This window comes from Dendrobates tinctorius, unplaced genomic scaffold (assembly GCF_039654945.1).
Source record: "Dendrobates tinctorius isolate UK_male_01 unplaced genomic scaffold, ASM3965494v1 ptg000074l, whole genome shotgun sequence".
Taxonomy (NCBI): Eukaryota; Metazoa; Chordata; class Amphibia; order Anura; family Dendrobatidae; genus Dendrobates; species Dendrobates tinctorius.
This window is the reverse complement of record NW_027361742.1, coordinates 8,654,332-8,676,592: the sequence shown is the minus strand read 5'-3', so window position 1 is coordinate 8,676,592 and position 22,261 is coordinate 8,654,332.

Sequence of the window (22,261 nt, the reverse complement as noted above, 5' to 3'; positions counted from 1 at the left end):
CCAAGGACTGAACCTTGCGGGACTCCGACGGATAGGGGGCGAGGTGAGGAGAGAGAGCAGAGGTCTCTGAGGTGAGGAGGTGGTGTGTGAGTGGGAGATGCTGAATGTCCGGTCTGTTAGGTATGATGAGATCCAAGATAGGGCCAAGTCTGTGATGCCAAGAGATGAGAGGGTCTGTATGAATAGGGAATGGTCCACTGTGTCAAAGGCAGCCGACAGGTCCAGGAGGAGGAGGACAGAGTAGTGTCGCTTGCTCTTGGCGGTTAAGAGGTCATTGGTGACCTTAGTAAGGGCAGTTTCAGTGGAGTGGTGTGACCGGAAGCCAGATTGTAAGCGGTCGAAGAGGGAGCAAGAAGAGAGATGGGAGGACAGTTCAAGGTAGACGTGTTGTTCCAGTAGCTTGGAGGCATAGGGGAGAAGTGATATAGGGCGATAGCTGGATACAGAGGATGGGTCAAGAGAGGGCTTTTTGAGGATAGGCGTGATAGTAGTTGTAGTTTTCTATCCTCATTGTCTGAACAGATCTGAATGTACCTTAGAGCTTGACTGAAGGTTCTAGAAAATGGATTTGGGATTTTGAAGAGTTGAGGGTGAGTTTGATGTTTGGGTGGAACTTGTTGCACATGAATTGTGTGATGAAGGTGTTAGGAAGAACAGAGGAAGTGAATTCTGATTGTTTTTATTGCTATGTGGAAAAAGGAAAATTGTCTAACACTGTGAAAAAGACAGAAAGTGTTGTGGTACAGGAGAGAATTAAGAATGTGATTAACGGAGACGACACTGAGATCGAGGTTAATGTGTCAGGGAAATAGTTAAAAGTGATGATTTGAAAAAAAAAAAAAAAAAAAGAGCAAGCTAACAGCTGCAGCTGCTTCAGTACCCCCTCCCATCTTAGCCCACACCATATCCCCCTTCGCCCCCACTGCAGCTGCGAGTGCACAGTCAATCTCTTATCACTGGAGCACACAGCAAACTCTGGCCCCCCCCTCAGACTTCAGCTACTGGGAATCCTGCTCCTCAGCCCCTCCCTGCTAATTCTGGCGATGCGCCAGACTCGAGCACTATCAGAGATTGTCATTCCCCTGCTGTTTTGATCGGAGTAGATGGTAGACCCAATTAATATACTTTTATAAACCCTATTTCTGTGGGACCCTTCCCCGAAGTTACTGCCCAGTTTGTAATCTCTCCCACATGCCTTGTAAATTTACTAGGGAGAGATTTATTATCGCAGTTCCGCTCCTGAATACAATTCCAAGATGATGGTCAGATGGTTTTTTTTTGTTATATAATCCCTATGAAGATGAAGACAGTGAGAAAATCTGTATTTTGCATGCCCTTCCTACAGTTATGATGGCCCTGATAGGCCCAGATCCACCCCCAATATTGCCTGAGGATCAATGACTCACCCCATACCTCTCAGAGATACTATCTAAACTCCTGTCAAAAGGGCCAAATGATATAGGGAAAATGCCTGTAGAACCAGTAAAAGTGTTTCTCAAACCTGGTGCCTAATCCTCATACTCTTTTGTCCCAAATACCCCAGGATGCTGCTTGGTTTACAGTTATCGATCTTACCAATGCCTTCTTTAGCATTCCGTTATACCCAGACTGCCAGTTTCTATTTGTATTCACTTAACTGTCCATATTAACTGTCGTCCCTGCTATGTCACAAGGGGCCCAAAACAGTCCCAACCAGTTTGCAAAAAAAATATGAGCAGGTGTCTTTTGCCATTTCTGCCATTGTTAGCCTCCTTAAGTATCTAGCAGCACTGAACTGTCGGGTTTCGGCCTCGAGACTTCAGTTCTGCCTTGGTCAAGTGATATTCTTGGGTCACTGTCTCCTTCAGGGTGCCAGACATCTCGCAGAAGAAAGAAAAATAGCTGTCAGCTCCCTTCCTTTCCCAAAAGATGAAACTGAACTCCAGCGTTTTCTTATGCACTTATTGTTGTCAGTGGATACCGGATGCATCCCGCATAATGCAACCCCTTTATATCGCCTTGAAAAACGGTATAATGAACTATAAGTAAAGATGGCAGTGATGAGGATTACCTCCAACATGATTGTTCCCAACTTGTGACTGAAGAAACAGCTACTCCACCAAATGTCAGTGATAATCCACTCCCAAATCCTGATCTGGTGTTATACACGGATGGTTCAAGATATGCTGACGAGTTTGGTAGATTCCACACGGGATATGCTGTTACCACAGAGGACACTGTTGTGCACGCAGCTGCGCTCCCGCCCTCACAGTCAGCACAAGAAGCAGAACTCCAGGCTCTGTCTACTGCATGTACTTTGGCCAAGAATAGACGGGCTAATATATACACGGTCTCACGGTATGCATTTGGTATTGCTCGCGATTTTGGGGCTCTATGGGCCAATCGAGGGTTTATTACTACTGCCGGAACCCCAGTGAAAAATGCTGAAGCTGTTAAAGCCCTCATGGACTCGATAAAATTACCTACTCAGGTGGCTATTATCAAAGTTAAGGCGCACGGTCCTAGGAACAGTCCACAGACTGTTGGCAACACATTTGCGGATATGCAAGCAAAAGCCGCCGCTCTCTTATCCGTTGAACCAACCATACCAACTATGGTGACCACACGCTCTCAGCTTAAACAGTTACAAGAAGCATTGACCCTACAAGAACCTGATGATCTACAACAGACTGAAGTTTTCTGTCGGACCCCGCGAGACCGCTTAATGACGATGCAGAGAATGTCTCCAAAGGAAGAGGTGAAGCAATGGAAGACTGATGGGGCACGAATGGATAATGGTCTCTGGAAAAAGGACCAACTTGTGTGTCTCCCTAAGCGGATGTACCCTGCTATTGCCATATGGGCACATGGACCTACACATCGAGGAAAGAATCAGGCCCTCGCACTGGTGCAAAAATTATACTGGGCCCCGGTTCTCCAGTTGGCCGGAAGCATTCCCTGTTACCAACATGACTGTAAAGACCACAGCGAAGAAACTGGTGATAGAAGTCATATGCAGATATGGGGTTCCAGAAGTTGTTGAAAGTGATCAAGGCCCGGCCTTTTCTTCTCATGTGTACCAAGAAGTTCTGACAATGCTTGCATCCACTGTAGCCCTCCATACTCCGTACCACCCATAATCCAGTGGTGAAGTTGAGAGGCTGAACGGCACACTGAAGGGACAATTGACCAAAATGATGCAGGAGACTACGGCTCCATGGCCAGAGCGCCTACCCATTGTGCTATACCACATCTGTACTACCCCTATTACAAAATATGGCCTGTCCCCATATGAGATATTGTTTGGTACTAGGCCCCCAGTTGCAAATTTCCAGCCTCAGCAGTTATCAGAAGAGACTGACCGTGTTGTTCAATATGTTATTCTGCTTAGTAAAAATCTTACTAACACCTATGTTCTAGTTTTCTCTTCTTTTCCAGATTCAGCAGAAACCGGCACTTGTCATAACCTGAAGCCTGGTGATTTGGTAGTCGTGAAGAAGCATGTCAGGAAGCACGGACTAGAACCCTTGTATGACGGTCCCTATCAAGTTCTCCTCATCACCCAACAAGCCAATAGCAAATGAAGGGGCATAATGTTTTGGTTTTCCGCATTTTTCATATTATTATTGGTAGAAGTTAAAAGTTAAAGTTAGAAGATATTCAATGACTCAGAGATTAATACGATAAAGACAGTGATCGTACTAAGGACAGTTGGTTGTACAGACACCTTCTCCTTTCTCAATCCAGCCAATTGGTTTAAGGGAATTGGGGGCTGAATAGCTGGGATCTTACAAAGCTTGTTACACATTGCTGCCTGTATCCTTGTTGTATATGTGATACTAAAACTTATTCTTTGGTGTATTTCTGTATGTATTAGGAAATTCTGCACTAAGACAGCTAATGATGATACCAAAGGTGTCGTTGCCCCTGCTCTTCACTGCACCGATCTCAAAAGGCTACTTGATGAAGATGTTGAAGCCAAGCACATGGCTACCTACAAAAGTTCCCCATCACCGTCATCAAAAATTGTTATTCGTGAACTGCAGTATACAGGGGGGACGGGTGCGCCGCGACAGCCATGACTGGTAACACGGCATCAGTCATGTGAAGACCAGTACCCCTCAAGCTGTTAGCTTGGGATAGCACCTCTGATGCTGCATATGTGTTAAAAAAATTTATCTAGGGGGGAATGTTAAGGGTTAAAACTAAAATCAGAGCTTAAGTTTCACTTCTCCATTTCTTTGTAAGGTTTCGTTTCTTAGTTTTGTTGTTGTAAGATAAATTTTTATAATTGGCATGGCCTGTCATGAAACCAGACTGTTTCCATCAGGTGCAAGATAAGGGGCTCGGGGGGGGGGGGAGTGTATTGCTCTGAATATGCCATTATACTACTTTCTATTTGGATACGGACATATATGTAGTTTCCGGTTTTCTTGCAAAATTATTGGCTTATAAAGTGAAATGCTATTGGTACTTGAGAACCTTGCATAATTAAGCAAAAGATTATAAAAGATGTGACTAAAATAAAGGGGCTTAGTGATCTGCCTCGATCCTCCCATACAGAGACCCCGTCTCCGTGTGGTCATTTGAGTTGCTAGCAACACTGGAATAATTTGGAAATCACTGGCTCAACCGTGAAGGGTTAATTTAACTCTCTCCTTATCACAAGTAGGCCTCGGCCTACTACCTGATTTTCCCTGGGCTCCGACACCGCCAGTTGGTGCTTAGAAGTGCTGTCCGGACAGACAAAACACTCGCTCATGTGTAAGTGGGGTTCGGTAACGTCAGCTGATCCCCTGCTGTGTGTATGGCAAACTGCTGCTGCCTCCAAATTCAAACAACGTCTTATCTTAAACTGCCTCCAAGTAGGCCTCAGCCTACAAAATGACTATCCTGCTCCCTTCACAGTCAAACAACTTAAGATTTACACCTGGCTCCAAGTAGGCCTCGGCCTACTACCTCATTTTCCCTGGGCTCCGACAACGCCAGTTGGTGCTCGGAAGTGCTGTCCACACAGAAAAACACACTGGCGGTGTTGGTGGTCACGTGAAATCCTGGAAACAGAGTGGAGACAGATGCCTAATTGGAGCACGTTGACAGTCTGTTGTAGCCTACAAACAATCTAAAACTGCCACCAAGTAGGCCTCGGCCTGCACCCTGGTTCTCCCTGGGCTCCAACAACGCTAGTTGGTGCTCGGAAGTGCTGTCCACACAGAAAAACACACTTGTTCATGTGAAAGTGGGGGTCAGTAATGTCAGCTGATCCCCTGCTGTGTGGAGGGCTAACTGCTGCTGCCTCCAAATTCAAACAACGTCTTATCTTAAACTGTATCCAAGTAGGCCTCAGCCTACAAAATGACTATCCCTGGGCTCCAACATCGTCAGTTATTGCTCGGAAGTGCCGTCCACACAGAAAAACACACTCGTTCATGTGAAAGTGGGGTTCGGTAACGTCGGCTGATCCCCTGCTGTGTGGAGGGCAAAGTGTCCACAGAGTGGAGACAGATGCCTAATTGGAGCACGTTGACAGTCTGTTGTAGCCTACAAACAATCTAAAACTGCCACCAATTAGGCCTCGGCCTGCACCCTGGTTCTCCCTGGGCTCCAACAACGCTAGTTGGTGCTCAGAAGTGCTGTCCACACAGAAAAACACACTCGTTCATGTGAAAGTTGGGGTCAGTAATGTCAGCTGATCCCCTGCTGTGTGGAGGGCAAAGTGTCCTGCTCCCTCCAAAGTCAAAATACCTCAGCTTTACACCTGGCTCCTAGTAGGCCTCGGCCTGCACCATGATTGTCCCTGGGTTCCAACAACGCTAGTTGGTGCTCGGAAGTGCTGTCCACACAGAAAAACACACTCGTTCATGTGAAAGTGGGGTTCGGTAACGTCAGCTGATCCCCTGCTGTGTGGAGGGCAAAGTGTCCTGCTCCCTCCAAAGTCAAAATACCTCAGCTTTATACCTGGCTCCTAGTAGGCCTCGGCCTGCACCATGATTGTCCCTGGGCTCCAACACCGCCAGTTGGTGCTCGGAAGTGCTGTCCACACAGAAAAACACACTCGTTCATGTGAAAGTTGGGTTCAGTAACGTCAGCTGATCCCCTGCTGTGTGGAGGGCAAACTGCTGCTGCCTCCAAATTGTAACTACTTCAGATTTAAACATTCTCTGATATGGCCTCTGTCTCCACTCTGTCTCTAGTATTTCCCCTGACCTCCAACACCGCCAGTTCCTGCTCACAGTTGCCATCCACGCATTCCACACTTGTTCCTGTGTTCCTGGTGTTCTGTAACGTGAGCTGATCCCCCAATGTGTGTCCGGCACTGTCTCCTGCGCTGTCCACCTTCCCACTGCAAGTGGTGGGAAAGCGGACAGAGCAGGAGACATTGGCAGACAAACATCAGGGGATCTGCTGACATTACAGAACACCAGTAACACAGGAACACGTGTGGATTGGGCAGACGGCTACTGTACGCATAAACTGGCGGTGTTGGTAGTCACGTGAAATCCTGGAAACAGAGTGGAGACAGATGCCTAATTGGAGCACGTTGACAGTCTGTTGTAGCCTACAAACAATCTAAAACTGCCACCAAGTAGGCCTCGGCCTGCACCCTGGTTCTCCCTGGGCTCCAACAACGCTAGTTGGTGCTCAGAAGTGCTGTCCACACAGAAAAACACACTCGTTCATGTGAAAGTGGGGGTCAGTAATGTCAGCTGATCCCCTGCTGTGTGGAGGGCAAAGTGTCCTGCTCCCTCCAAAGTCAAAATACCTCAGCTTTACACCTGGCTCCTAGTAGGCCTCGGCCTGCACCATGATTGTCCCTGGGTTCCAACAACGCTAGTTGGTGCTCGGAAGTGCTGTCCACACAGAAAAACAAACTCGTTCATGTGAAAGTGGGGTTCGGTAACGTCAGCTGATCCCCTGCTGTGTGGAGGGCAAAGTGTCCTGCTCCCTCCAAAGTCAAAATACCTCAGCTTTACACCTGGCTACTAGTAGGCCTCGGCCTGCACCATGATTGTCCCTGGGCTCCAACACCGCCAGTTTGTGCTCGGAAGTGCTGTCCACACAGAAAAACACACTCGTTCATGTGAAAGTGGGTTTCAGTAACGTCAACTGATCCCCTGCTGTGTGGAGGGCAAACTGCTGCTGCCTCCAAATTGTAACTACTTCAGATTTAAACATTCTCTGATTTGGCCTCTGTCTCCACTCTGTCTCTAGTATTTCCCCTGACCTCCAACACCGCCAGTTCCTGCTCACATTTGCCGTCCACGCATTCCACACGTGTTCCTGTGTTACTGGGGTTCTGTAATGTCAGCAGATCCTGCAATATGTGTCCGCCACTGTCTCCTGCGCTGTCCACCTTCCCACTGCAAGCAGTGGGAAAGTGGACAGAGCAGAAGACAGTGGCAGACACACATCAGGGGATCTGCTGACATTACAGAATCCCAGTAACACAGCAACACGTGTGGATTGGGCAGACGGCTGCTGTACGCATAAACTGGTGGTGTTGGTGGTCACGTGAAATCCTGGAAACAGAGTGGAGACAGATGCCTAATTGGAGCACGTTGACAGTCTGTTGTAGCCTACAAACAATCTAAAACTACCACCAAGTAGGCCTCGGCCTACACCATGATTGTCCCTGGGCTCCAACAACGCCAGTTGGTGCTCGGCAGTGTCGTTGGCACGGGGACTCCCTGTTGCCCAGCCTGGTTCCAGCACGCCTGCTGTTTCCGGGTAGTGTCAAGGTCACTATGCCACCAATCCGTTGTCCTGTCGTCTTGCGGCCGGGTTAGCCGACTCTACGGTGCCTGCAGTTTAGGTGACTCCTATGTGGGCTGCGGGAACTGGCACTGAAGGCTGAATCCGTAGTGCCAATGGGACATGGACCCCCTGTAGGACTGTGGGTTTCGGTAACTGCGGCCGGCTTGCGGCCTGGCTACTTTGATTTCAATGGGTACCTTCTGCTACCCACCCGGGTTCCAGCACTGTCTGCTGGTTCTCGCCAGAGCCTTTGGCCTAGGTGCCTCCATCTCGGTATCCGAGGTCCAGCACCGTCAGCTGGTCCTTGGTAGTGCTTTCTAGCACAGGTACCTCCTGCCTAGTAACCGTGGTCCAGCACCGTCAGCTGTTCCTCGGTAGTGCCATTGGCTCTTGTAGCTTTTGCTACCCATCTGGGTTCCAGCACCGTCACCTGGTTCTCGGCAGTGTCTTTGGCACGGGGACTCCCTGTTGCCCAGCCTGGTTCCAGCACGCCTGCTGTTTCCGGGTAGTGTCAAGGTCACTATGCCACCAATCCGTTGTCCTGTCGTCTTGCGGCCGGGTTAGGCGACTCTACGGTGCCTGCAGTTTAGGTGACTCCTATGTGGGCTGCGGGAACTGGCACTGAAGGCTGGATCCGTAGTGCCAATGGGACATGAACCCCCTGTAGGACTGTGGGTTTCGGTAACTGCGGCCGGCTTGTGGCCTGGCTACTTTGCTTTCAATGGGTACCTTCTGCTACCCACCTGGGTTCCAGCACTGTCTGCTGGTTCTCGCCAGAGCCTTTGGCCTAGGTGCCTCCTTCTCGGTATCCGAGGTCCAGCACCGTCAGCTGGTCCTTGGTAGTGCTTTCTAGCACAGGTACCTCCTGCCTAGTAACTATGGTCCAGCACCATCAGCTGTTCCTCGGTAGTGCCATTGGCTCTTGTAGCTTTTGCTACCCATCTGGGTTCCAGCACCGTCACCTGGTTCTCGGCAGTGTCTTTGGCACGGGGACTCCCTGTTGCCCAGCCTGGTTCCAGCACGCCTGCTGTTTCCGGGTAGTGTCAAGGTCACTATGCCACCAATCCGTTGTCCTGTCGTCTTGCGGCTGGGTTAGCCGACTCTACGGTGCCTGCAGTTTAGGTGACTCCTATGTGGGCTGCGGGAACTGGCACTAAAGGCTGGATCCGTAGTGCCAATGGGACATGGACCCCCTGTAGGACTGTGGGTTTCGGTAACTGCGGCCGGCTTGCGGCCTGGCTACTTTGCTTTCAATGGGTACCTTCTGCTACCCACCTGGGTTCCAGCACTGTCTGCTGGTTCTCGCCAGAGCCTTTGGCCTAGGTGCCTCCATCTCGGTGTCCGAGGTCCAGCACCGTCAGCTGGTCCTTGGTAGTGCTTTCTAGCACAGGTACCTCCTGCCTAGTAACCGTGGTCCAGCACCATCAGCTGTTCCTCGGTAGTGCCATTGGCTCTTGTAGCTTTTGCTACCCATCTGGGTTCCAGCACCGTCACCTGGTTCTCGGCAGTGTCTTTGGCACGGGGACTCCCTGTTGCCCAGCCTGGTTCCAGCACGCCTGCTGTTTCCGGGTAGTGTCAAGGTCACTATGCCACCAATCCGTTGTCCTGTCGTCTTGCGGCCGGGTTAGCCGACTCTACGGTGCCTGCAGTGTAGGTGACTCCTATGTGGGCTGCGGGAACTGGCACTAAAGGCTGGATCCGTAGTGCCAATGGGACATGGACCCCCTGTAGGACTGTGGGTTTCGGTAACTGCGGCTGGCTTGCGGCCTGGCTACTTTGCTTTCAATGGGTACCTTCTGCTACCCACCCGGGTTCCAGCACTGTCTGCTGGTTCTCGCCACAGCCTTTGGCCTAGGTGCCTCCATCTCGGTATCCGAGGCACCGTCAGCTGGTCCTTGGTAGTGCTTTTTAGCACAGGTACCTTCTGCTTAGTAACCGTGGTCCAGCACCGTCAGTTGGTCCTCGGTAGTGCCATTGGCTCTTGTTCCTTCTGCTACCCATCCGGGTGCCAGCACTGTCTGCTGGTTCTCACCACAGCCTTTGGCCTAGGTGCCTCCATCTCGGTATCCGAGGTCCAGCACCGTCAGCTGGTCCTTGGTAGTGCTTTTTAGCACAGGTACCTTCTGCTTAGTAACCGTGGTCCAGCACCGTCAGTTGGTCCTCGGTAGTGCCATTGGCTCTTGTTCCTTCTGCTACCCATCCGGGTGCCAGCACTGTCTGCTGGTTCTCGCCACAGCCTTTGGCCTAGGTGCCTCCATCTCGGTATCCGAGGTCCAGCACCGTCAGCTGGTCCTTTGTAGTGCTTTTTAGCACAGGTACCTTCTGCTTAGTAACCGTGGTCCAGCACCGTCAGTTGGTCCTCGGTAGTGCCATTGGCTCTTGTTCCTTCTGCTACCCATCCGGGTGCCAGCACTGTCTGCTGGTTCTCGCCAGTTTCTCAGCCTTCTTGTACCCTCTGCTACATTTCCAAGATCAAGCTTTTTGAAATTGTCTTTGGTAATCCTTATTGATCTCCATGACGATGACCCTGATGATGACGACCCTGAAGACCACACCAAAGAAGACCAGAAATATGACCCTAAATAATAAGACCAAGAGGACAAAGAACATGAAGACAACCACCAAGATACAGAACAAAAGACAGAAGAACAAGAAGCAGAAGAAGCAAAAGCAGAAGAACAGAAAGCAGAAGAACATTAAGCATAAGACAAAAAATCAGCATAGAAGAAATCAAAATTATAAGCAGAAGAAGACTAAGCAGTAAATGGGGGTGAGTCCGTTCCTCCTCGTGGTGCCCCTGGAAAATGCCTGCTGCTGCAGGCCAAACTGAACACGGACAAATCCTGTTGTAAATCTTTTGTGACAGGCAGAACGTAAGGTGTAATCTTATAACTTTTATAGATAAGTACTACAGGAATGCCTGTCACCATAAGAAAATGAAGAAAAAGAAGAATAGGAAGAAGATGAAGAAATAGCATATGAAAATTAATAATAGCTGAATAAGAAGAATATGAAGAATGGAAAAAAAAAATTAATGGGAAGAAGGTGAAGAAGAAGATGAATAAGGTGAAGAAAAAGTTGATGAAAAAAATGCTACTGCTGCGGATCATGAAGGAGAAAGTGTGGGAGAAGTACAAAAGAAGGTGAAGAGCATGGAAGTTGCGAAACATACATATCTGACTAAATATAAAAAAGTTAACATAGTCAATATCTTTTTAACTCCGAACGTCTTGAAAAAAAAAATTGGAATTAATGCTATGCCATGTGATTTGAATAAACCACTATGCTTTTAATGTCTCCTCCACCTCCCACAATACATTCTACATGATCTTATTTGTTTTCAATTATGTAGAATTAGCCAACAAGGAAATAAAGGCCTTTTTTTAATTCCGATACCGGAAGTCCCATTGACTTGAATGGGACTTCCGGTATCGGAATCGGCGATACCCGATATTTTTTTTGTATCGGGCGATACCATCCGATACGATATTTTTGGGTATCGAACGGTATCGCTCAACACTAGTAGTAACACATGTGTATAACATTCCAGTAATTAATCCGTTTTACATATTCAAAATGGCCATTGTCATAGTAACGTATACAAACCAGCAGGATTAAACATTGATTTTAAGGTACATATGTTTTGAGATACTTCCTTTGACTATAACCTTCCATGTAGCCTGACTTCTGTGTGTTGCATGTGCTACTGATGTTTTTATATATATGGATGTTTATAATTATATCCTTTTTATTTTTTTATCCAGATATATGATGCTGTGATGAGAGTGACTACAAGATTATGAAGGGTACTTAATGAGAGGTGTTAAGATAAGATATATATTTTTCATTTTTCTATAGAATGAGTTTTTATGGCAATTTCACTGCAGTATACTAATGCCTAGTATGTGTGTAATAGAGTGAATGGGAACTGCATAAAGAGTGACCTCTGGTGGTGAAGGGTATTCAGGATTGGTTAATGCTGTAAAGAGAGACTGTGTGATTTTGTCATCTCTTGTTAAAATAGCAACACAGCCACATTGTCACCTGATGGGTGCCTCTAAGGTTTGTGACCATGACTTATGGATATGGGACGGACCCCCACTCCATCTTAAAACCACCATAACTACAGTAAACCTAGGCACTAGAATAAATACACAACACATTATTTTGGTTGTCAAAATGGCCACAGCTTTATTTAAATCACAGGATTAAAAACAATCACAGTAGGAGTCAGGTGAAGTGCTAGTACATTGGGATTCACAAGTACTGTGATATCCCCAGCTGTCTGACATACAGAACCAGGCCAGACAGCCATAAAGGGGGTGGCACGCACTGGCTTGCCATTCAAGCAGAGCCAGTAAACTTTCAGGTCACCAATGACCCTATTATCCTCACTCCTGTGCTTAACCACTGTACCGCCACTGATTGACGTTACCATTACATCGTCCTTGAGGCTGGCCACCAAAGCCGAGCCTGTTCACCACCATGAGGTTTTACATCCTCTATTAGTTAAAATGAGTCCACCTTAACTTGCCTGCAACTTCCACCTGACTCCTAAACCGCAAAGCTGTGACGGGTTATAAATTCACATTTGACACCATTTTTTTTTTTTTTTTAATAAATCACTTTAGTAAACTTATAAACTAGAAGTCCCTGCAAAAGCATTAAGGGGACTAACTTGGCAAACCTCCGACTCACAAAGAGTCATCCTACAGCACTCAGGAGAGGAAAAACCCCCTGTGGAGGAAACCTCTAGGGAACCATGGCTGAAGGATTGCCCTTCCCTTGGGCTTAGAAGGTTAATGCTGTTAACTCTTTATAGCCATGATAAAATTGAACCTGGAACAAAATATACAATGGTAAGTTCAAAAATACAATAAAGCATTCATCATACAAGCAATAATTAAAACGTTTTAGGACAATGATTATAAACAGGGCGGGTGGGTGGGAAATGCTTCCTCCTGTTCATCCTGTGCATGAAAGAGAGAGAGAGACACAGATTTCCTGCTCTATATAAGCCCCACCCTCCTCACAGTAACCCCCAGGCACAGACATACTGTGCTTCTTACTCTGAAAGCAACATCCCTCGTGCTTAAAAATCTACACCACTACACCAAAAAAGCTGCAGGAGTAAAGGTCCACCCATCCCCAAGTCATGTCCTCCTCCGCCTATGGCTCCAGTGGTTTCTTGACTTATGGATATGGGACGGACCCCCACTCCATCTTAAAACCACCATAACTACAGTAAACCTAGGCACTAGAATAAATACACAACACATTATTTTGGTTGTCAAAATGGCCACAGCTTTATTTAAATCACAGGATTAAAACAATCACAGTAGGAGTCAGGTGAAGTGCTAGTACATTGGGATTCACAAGTACTGTGATATCCCCAGCTGTCTGACATACAGAACCAGGCCAGACAGCCATAAAGGGGGCGGCACGCACTGGCTTGCCATTCAAGCAGAGCCAGTAAACTTTCAGGGCACCAATGACCCTATTATCCTCACTCCTGTGCTTAACCACTGTACCGCCCCTGATTGACATTACCATTACAACGTCCTTGAGGCTGGCCACCAAAGCCGAGCCTGTTCACCACCATGAGGTTTTACATCCTCTATTAGTTAAAATGAGTCCACCTTAACTTGCCTGCAACTTCCACCTGACTCCTAAACCGCCACCAGAGAGGCCATTTGACACCTTAAATGGACTCGACCTCCATCAACCATTTCTACATGCTATGGAAAGTCTGTGCACACAAGTAGTAAACTTAAAAATCCAGAGCTCCGACAGATTAATTTTATCAATGCCATGCTACCAAGTTATGATCGATAATACGGTAACTACAGCAAAATAGCAGTTGCTAAACATCCTGCAATGAGGATCCCATAATGGGGAATGTGGAAAGTAAACCATAATTAAGGTCGCAGCCACAATCTGAATACCTGTATAATGACATCTGTCATGCCTCAAAAAACTATTATACCGCACGTATTGTAGCCAGCTCTAATAATTCACCAAATCACAGATTTTAGTTCTAGAAACCACCATTATTTACAGTAGCTGTGCAGTAAAATTTCTTAAACCCACTTACTATCACTACCCGAAAAGTGATGAACACATCAATAGAAAGATATTATAAATAGGGAGTAATTAAAAACTATACACAATATAACAACATTATAACGGACCATAAAATAACGTTCAGAATATCTGGAAGTAGTAATTTAAATAAACCTAAAGCAGAAAAAGTCTACAAAGGCATTATTAATAACCCTGCCACGCCATTGTTGTTTTTCATGCGCTTGATAACATTTACTGTTGACCTCTCCAACTGGGTCAAAGGCATTGGGAATAGGCATATTGCCCTTCGTGTTAATGCACTTGATTACTTTACCCTTAGCCGCTCCCACTGGCTCAATGGCACATAGATTAGGTACATTGCTCTTCAGTTTCATGCACTAGATAACTGCATTGTCCAGACGACAACCTTGTTCTCTTCTCCCCTCCAGCCGCTGTTCCTGGCTCAGAGGAGGCAATTTCTTCTGTAGGCATGCAAAATATGATTGCCATGACCCCAGGGACTTTACCCTAACAGGGTCCTATAAAATATAAATGCTCCTTGAAACCAGGGGGCCATACCGTGATGGTCACCCCTCCATACCAGGGGGCCATACCCGAGATGGTTACCCCCTCCACACCAGGGGGTCATACACGAGATGGTTACCCTCCACACCAGGGGGCCATACCTGAGATGATTACCCCTCAAAAACAGGGTGCCATACCTGAAATGGTTACCCTTCCAAACCCGGGGGGGGGTCAGCGGCCAGTTTATTAACAAATAACATAAACATTTACAATAAGTATTAAATACACAATCTTATACGACATGAGGGAAGGGTTCTTGGAGCCCCAAAAATTCTGGCTAAATATTTGGCAAAAACACAAGAACTTAAAAATCCACGTTACCCTCAGCCGTAAACCACCAGCTCGAGGGCACCAAACATCCCGTTCCGGGAAGTCCAACCACCAAAGGCTCCCGGGTAACACCCCGTCCAGTGTTACCCGTCCAGAGCCGTAACCAAAAGCCAGATCCAGAATTTTAACTACCAATTCCTTTTCGCTGATTCAACGTCAACTCCAAGAACCCCACCCCAGAGGTCCATACTTAATATGGTTACCCCTACTGACAAATTTATAAATAACTTCCAAGGACCCACTAAAAGGAAACCAATTAACTGTTTGTTTGGTTTTTTTTTGTTTTTGTTTTTGTTTTTTTGTTTTTTTTAATTTTAAACTCATGTCCTTATTAAAATAAACATATAATAAACATCAAAGCATAAATAACGTTAACATGCTGGGGGAGTCCTTGAAGCTCCCAAATCTGGTGATTACCAAACATAAAATGTACCAACAATTACTCCCAGCCGTTACCCCACTAGCTCGGGAGCACCATAACCACAAGGGTTCCAATGTTCACTTGAATTTCCTGGGGATCCGACAAACCCTTGCCGAAACTCCCCTCCGCCTTTCACCAGGTCCAGAACCATATTAACTTCCAAAAAGAGGAATCCATATCCCAATGGATCCCCCAGACCAATTTCTAACCAACTTCAAGGACCCCCCAACCACCAGGCTCCAGGTAATCCACTCAGGCCTGTGCTATCCGCCATCTTAAGTAATATAAAATAAGCACTTGGTGGGTATACACAGATCCTTTTTTTTTTTTTTTTTAATATAATTATTATTCACACCTTTATTTAAACAAACATGCCATAAAACATCAAAGCATAAATAATATTAACACGCTGGTAGGAGTCCTTGAAGCTCCCAAAAATCTGGTGATTACCAAACATAAAGTGAACATAAAAATGTACCAACAATTACTCCCAGCCGTTACCCAACCAGCTCGGGAGCACCATAACCACAAGGGTTCCAATGTTCACTTGAATTTCCTGGGGATCCGACAAACCCTTGCCGAAACTCCCCTCCACCTTTCACCAGATCAGAACCATATTGAATTCCAAAAGGAGGAAACCATATCCCAATGGATCCCCAAGACCATATTTAACCAACTTCAAGGACCCCTCCAACCGCACAAAATGTGGGATAAGCGAGGGTGAAAATCATGCAGGTTTACAACCAAGGTATACAACAGGTTAATAATGGAAATATCCCATCATAAGGTCCAGGAATAGACAGAGATGGGCAATGCTGTGTTATATGCTGTAACAATAAATGAGAAGCCGCCTGCTCCTCTACAGCAGTTACAGACTCTAATCACCAGCTGCACATAAATGGTAAGAAACATGTAGGTCTAATATAAGCTGCCTGCAGCCATAGGTGTGAGCAGAAAACTGCAAGTTCTGTATCCCAGTCAGTCACTCTACTACATACAACTACAATAGACGAGAGACAGGGCTGAAAACTGGGCCCATGATGTGTCCTCCAGAGCAATGTGCAGCCTCACACTAGGAGTGCCCCCTCACTGCCGCCATGTGCTGAGTTATTAGTGCTCACTCAAATGTGCTGAGTTATTAGTGCCCACTCACTGCCCGCCATGTGCTGAGTTATTAGGGCCCACTCACTGCCCGCCATGTGCTGAGTTATTAGTGCCCACTCACTGCCCGCCATGTGGTGAGTTATTAGTGCCCACTCACTGCCCGCCATGTGCTGTTATTAGTTCCCACTGAAATGTGCCGAGTTACTCCACGATTATTTATTTTACACATGATAAAACATAAACCATTCAGGCCTGTGCTATCCACCATCTTAGGTAATATAAAATAAGCTCTTGGTGGGTATACTCTGATCATGCAACATACGAGGGAGACAATATATAGAAACAGGATGGATATATCCGTCCGGACAGCATGTAACATAAGAGGACTAAAGGCAGCAATAGCTACAGAAATCAAGCACTAAGCTGGAAATCATGTCCAGGTTATATGTACAGCCAAGAAAATAACCTGGAGACACAGGATGTCTATACACAGCATGATCCGTATATAGCAGAGTGAGGAGTGATATCATGTATACAGACCTGTGGTACGGGTTAAGTATACAGCACAGGAATACAGCCTTTACACATATACCACATATAGTGAGTAACATGGTTACACTGGATCTGCACACCCAGCATCACAGTATGTAACAGAGATGAGGTCACATACAGATCATCAGACTCCATAACTGGGAAGGGGGGATAATCCGCACACAGCAGGGTCAGTATACACTACACTGACATGAAGTGCAGCCTCTCATCATCATACATATACCATCCCCCGACTGCTCCTCTCACCAGTGTCTCTAATACATGTGACTGCCCAGCTCCACCATAGTAATGGCAGACACTGTATGTGTCCCTGTTCTGTCCTATCATACATATACCCAGAACTCATGAAGACTCTGTATAATACAGCAGTAATGTGGTATATCAGAAATGTCTGCAGGGAGGACACACAAAAGCTGCCTCTGCAATAAGTGAGGGGACATGGCAGCTACATGAATTTCTGAGGTAATCTTGATCCCAGATGTGATGTAGGAGCTGATACTACCCTAGTACACACTACACAATGTCTGAGGTGAGTGCAAAGTAGTATATCAAACATGTCTGCAGGGAATTCACAGGGAAGCTCACAGTCTGTGAGGAAAAATGCAGCGTGTACATGAGGGACATGGCAGCTACATGAATTGCTGAGGTAATATTGGTCCCATACATAATGTAGGAGCTGATACTACACTATTACATGATGTCTGAGGTGAATGTGCTCCTATCATCTGTAATGTGAGGTGATAACCCCAGGATTATACTCCCTGAAACTGCAGACATGCTTCCTCCTGTTCATCCTGTGCATGAAAGATGGAGAGAGACAGATTTCCTGCTCTATATAAGCCCCACCCTCCTCACAGTAACCCGCCAGGCACAGACATACTGTGCTTCTTAGGCCTCTTTCACACATCAGGTTTTCGCCGTCAGGCGCGATCCGGCGCTTTTGACAGAAACCGGATCCGGCGAAATGCAATGCCGGATCCGGTTTCCCCCCCATTGACTTGCATTTGCGCCGGATCGCGCCGGATGGCCATGCGTTTCATCCGGTTTTCGCCGGATCCGGCAATGTGTCGCGATCCGGCGTCTGGAAAAAACGTCTACTGTAACGTTTTTTGTCTCCGGCGAAAAAGCCGGACACGCCGGATCCGGCGCGTCCGGGTTTTTCACACAATGAAAGCCTATGAGCGCCGCAATGCGCCGGATCCGGCGAAAGCCGGATCCGGTGGCCGGATCCGGTTTTTTTGGTCTGAGCATGCTCAGTAGCTCTGCCCACAAGACATATATAAAAGCAAGACAGTGGGACCCACAGCCACACCCAACATGCCACCCAAGCCAAGAACCAGGAGAAGGCAGCAGACATCTGCAGCACCATCAGCACCACCACCACCCCAAATGGAGCAGCAAAGGGAACATGCTGAGGAGGGGAGTCCAGAAGCAGATGAGAGATGGTAATTATCAAATCCCCCATTCCTCCAAACTAGGGCCATGGAATATCAAGATATTCATTGGCCCTTTGTTTCTCTTTATTCAACAGCCGCCAAAGAGATGCAGCAGCAGCAGCAGCAGAAATGGCATCACTGGCAGCAGCAACAGCAGCAGCAATACCCACAGCCATGGAGTCTGGCCATCAACAGGACAGCACATCTTCTTCTGGGAGCCCTCCCTCGCATCGTCAGCGTTTGACGGTAAGTTTTTATTTCCAAAATCTATCATCTCTGTAATATATGTCTATTCATTGACTTTTATTTCAAAACAGGAATCACAAGATGAAGAGGAGCTCCCAGAAGAAGAAGGAAGGGGTGGACAGACACCTGGAGTGGGCTCACAATTGGTAAGTTTTTTGCATCAAACGCAGAAACACAACATCACACTACACACAACACATAGAAAACAATGTTCTGCAGACCACACACAGCAAACAAATGCCTACATCCAAAGACATAACATTTTTTGTTTTCTTCTCTAGTATTCCCAATCTGGTGCTCGGCCAAGAGGTCCTCGCAGTGCCTCCCAGGGTCGTCGGCGACAGCAACGCGGCGGTCACCAGCGTGTAAGTATAAATATTTTTGCTTTGTTTTTTTGCACTTTTTATTTCATTTCTTTTGTGGAGGCTAATTATGTTATTTTTGTCTTTTTCTTTAACAGCCTTCACAGCGTGCTCCCGACTCTGACGGTGAGGATGGAGGGATTGATGTGGACCGCCTCATCGATCTCGTCAGAGAAAGGGAGCCGCTCTGGAATATGGCTGACCGCCGCCACGCTGACCTGATAGTTACCCGACGACTCTGGGAGGAAATCTGTTCTCTCCTTGTGGGCCGCTGGGAGGACCTCGAAGCTCGGGCCCAGATTAAAGAGCGTAAGTATATACAGTACCGGTTGCTTGATGTAAACCAGTGTTTCCCGAACTCCAGTCCTCGTGGTCCCCACGGATCATGTGTTCAGGATTTCTATTTACTATGGAAATCCTGAAAACATGACCCCTGGGGACCATGAGGACTGGAGTTTGTGAAACACTGATGTTGTATACTAACCACTCCTTTCTCGTTTCAGGGAACAGAATTGTGAATCGGTGGCGGTCTGTGAGGGATTGTTTCAAGAAGGAGTTCAATAAAGAGATGCGGGCCCCGAGTGGATCTGGAGGACGCAGGAGCAAGTACAAGTACGCACAAGCCCTGTCGTTCCTCCGGGAAACAATGCTCACCAGAAGGTAAATATTAAACACCACATGTGAAAAGAATGTTAGATGTAACTTTTTTTTTTCAGCCAGGGCCATACCATGTCAGTATTTTAATTGTTTTTTTTTCTCTTTATTACACAGCACGGTGAGCAGCACTCGGGAGCCTGCACGATTGGACCCTTCTGAGGCGATCCCTGAGGAGACCGGCACCGAGGGACACTTCGACCGCCCCGGTACATCTGCACCTTCCCAGCCTTCCCACACATTTGACCCATCTGTCCCATCCACCAGCACAGGAGCATCGTGGCCGCCTACATTACATGAAGCTGCTGGTGAGGAGATCGCTTTCCCTTTACCCCACCCTTCTGCCCCTGCCACCTCTAGTACACCTGCGGGTACTGGGCGGCAGCGGCAGAGGGGTCAGGAAAAGAGTTATGCGCAAGAGTTCTTGCATCTGAATGCATCTTTCCAGAACTGTCTCAAAGTCTTGTCAGAGCAAATCTCCGCAGGCTTTCAGCAGATCAACTCCAGCATTCTGGAGGTGAAGACACTTCTGCAAACCATGCATTCAGAAGCAAGATCTTCGCCAAACCACACCTTTTTCAGGTCTGTTGTGGAGCGCATGGAAATGCTATCTCCTACCCAGCAGATGCATGTAATGCATTCGTGCCACGGTGCTCTACAGCAGGTTACCTCCCAACCTCCACCTCCCACCACTGTAGTTCCTCCACCTGCACCCCCTCCAGCCACTTTCCATCCTCCCCCTCCTATTACATCTGCACCCCCTCCAGCCACTTTCCATCCTCCCCCTCCTATTACATACCAGCAACCTCACCAGTACCAGCAACCTCCCCAGTACCAGACATCTCCCCACTTCCAGCAACCTGCCCCGTACCAAACTCCTTCCCCGTACCAAACTCCTTCCCCATACAACTTTCCATCAACATCATCTGCTCCTACAGTCCCTGCCCAACCCTCCACTCCACCGCCCACCACCTCTTCTGCCTCCCACATGTCCACCCATTCTGTAGCTTTTTCAACACCATCACCTCTAACTGTTCCTTCCCCACCACGATCCCAGTCCTCTCTCCACACACCCAGTGTCGAAGTGTCCCGCAGCCCCTCCAGCAGTATTTCCACCCCACAGTACACAGATTTGTAATGTCTGTTTTTTGTAATAAAAATGCCCATTGGGTTTAAAACCTTTATTAAAAAAGTTTTTTGCACTTTAAAAACATTTTACAAAAAAAAAAAAAAATTTAAATAAAAGTTAAATTATCGTTTCACAATGGTTGTCTGTCATTTCTTTCTGCGGCGAACTATGTTTTAAAAAAAGGTTAAATACAGGGTATTTCAAAGGTAAAAAGGTATTCAAAACCAGGTATATAACTGTGGGTAAATTTTAGCTTTTTGCCACAGTTGTGTTCCTGGTTGTGTTTGAAGCAAAGTATTTCACCTAAAAAGTTGTGTTAATTGTTGGTGATTTCCTACCAATGTACACAACTTTTGTTAAAAGGTGAAATACTTTGCATAAAACACAACCAGGTACACACCTGTGGCCTAAAGGTAAAAATAGTAAGACCATGACAAGATAGCCAACTTTGGTTGGCAAAGGTATATACTGTTGGTCCAGAAGGTACACAAGTTTGGTTAGGGCACAAATCTTTCACACTCTGTCATCCTGCCAGTGTACTCTGCCTTGAGGTGACATAAAGTATAGTGCAAAATTGTCCCTCATTACTGAAACCGTCACAGAACTTCTAGCGGTAATATTTCCAATGACAACATCCATCTTCGCCAGTAACTTGCTCTTCTCTCCAACCTGCACTTTCTTCTCTACAACCTGTCAAAGAAGGGCTGTAGGAACATGCTATATCTAGTTTTCCAGTAGCCAATCCCGTTCGGAAGGCCAGAAGGGTAAATTTTAAAAACCGGATCCGGCGTAATCCGTCGAAAAACGGATATAAAAACGGATAGAAAAACGGATGAACCGGATGAGACGGATCCGGTTTTGTCTGTCAAGAACAAGACGGATCCGGCAGAAAACCGGATCCGGCACTTCAGGTTTTACAAAACATTTGCCGGATCCGGCATTCCGGCACGACGCCGGATCGCGCCTGACGCCGAAAACCTGATGTGTGAAAGTAGCCTTACTCTGAAAGCAACATCAGTCATGCTTAAAAATCTACACCACTATACCAAAAAAGCTGCAGGAGTAAAGGTCCTCCCATCCCCAAGTCATGTCCTCCTCCGCCTATGGCTCCCGTGGTTTCTTTCCAGGTGTAAAACCGCAACCCCAGGCACCAATACAGTATATGCATGTCAGCAACAGGGCTGTGGCGCCCTGAAGTAAAATGGGAGTTCTGAATAGTATGTCTAGTGAGCATGTTCAGGCACCCTGCAATGATCGGCCATGCAGTGATGAGTCACATGTTGGAGCTGGGCGGTAACAAACAACACTGACCACAGCGAGTAACCAGCAATGACAGAGAGCTGCAAGGATATAAGTAAAGTATATTAACTTTTTTTCTCTATATAAGCCTTAGTACCCTCATAGGTTGTGTCATGATCAGTTTTATAGGCAAGTTGAGTCTTTTTAAAGCACTGTATATGCACTGTTGCACTTTGTAATCTAGATTTTTGGTCTTATGCACATATGTTTAATGGAGCACTTGTATACGTTACTATAACAATGGCCATTTTGAATATGTGAAACAGATTAATTACTGGAATGTTATACACATGTGTTACTACTATTTAAGTTTGTACTGACTATGAGCACATTGCTTGACAAAGAC